Genomic DNA, 884 nt, shown 5'->3' with positions numbered 1-884 from the left:
CCCCTGCAGTAGCACTAGTAGTACTGTAGTTGCATTACCACCTCTATAGTTGCAGTTGTGATTTTTTGTGCAAGACAGGATGCTGCACACTACAAAAGGCTCCTCGTACATTGCATCTTCTGTGGACGTCTACAAGGTCACACACAGAGAGCAGCTCTTTCTGTGGGAGATTTTCCTTCATCTCTGTCCTGAATTGCACAGACAAACCAAAGAGCGCAAGAGCCAAGGAAGGTGTTGGGTGAGATAACAGGTAAAAATAGACAGGCTCTCTCTTCTACAACACTCATGCATGCACACAAACACACAAACACACATACATACATACGGGGGACACCTGTGTGTTGCCTACCACCTGAGGCCCTTTGATTCCTGGTGTGCTTTAATCTGCGCTGTGCTCTTGCCTGCCTTTGAAGTGAAAATCCCTGTCACCTTCGCCTCTCGCTCTCTCTCATTCACTCGCGCTCTCCACACACACACACAAACAAACCACAAATGACCACCACCTGTTATCTTTGTCATAGTAAATGCAGACTCGCAGCTCATCCAAAGAGCCCAGCTCTCATTCACATATTCTATTCTATTCTATTCTATTCTACTGTGCCGGAGGTGAGCTGCGCCTAAATTTACCCCAGCAGTTATTTTAGGGCCTTTGTAACATACATCACCTTCTGTCTGGTGTAATGCATTTATATCTACAGGAATAGAAACTGATTTCCAACTTTGTCTTGCCACACATGTCTTTTCATGGCGAGAGGAAAGAGCAGACAGAGCTTTGGGTAAGAAAAGGTCTACAGGGGAAGTGGGGAGAAATTTCAATTTATTTTTATTTAGTATAGATTTAATCTTTTTTCCATATTTTACTCCTTACTACCCGTACATTACTG

Source organism: Morone saxatilis, unplaced genomic scaffold (assembly GCF_004916995.1).
Source record: "Morone saxatilis isolate NCDOM2014 unplaced genomic scaffold, NCSU_SB_2.0 Contig9, whole genome shotgun sequence".
NCBI lineage: Eukaryota > Metazoa > Chordata > Actinopteri > Moronidae > Morone > Morone saxatilis.
This window is presented reverse-complemented; position numbering follows the sequence as displayed.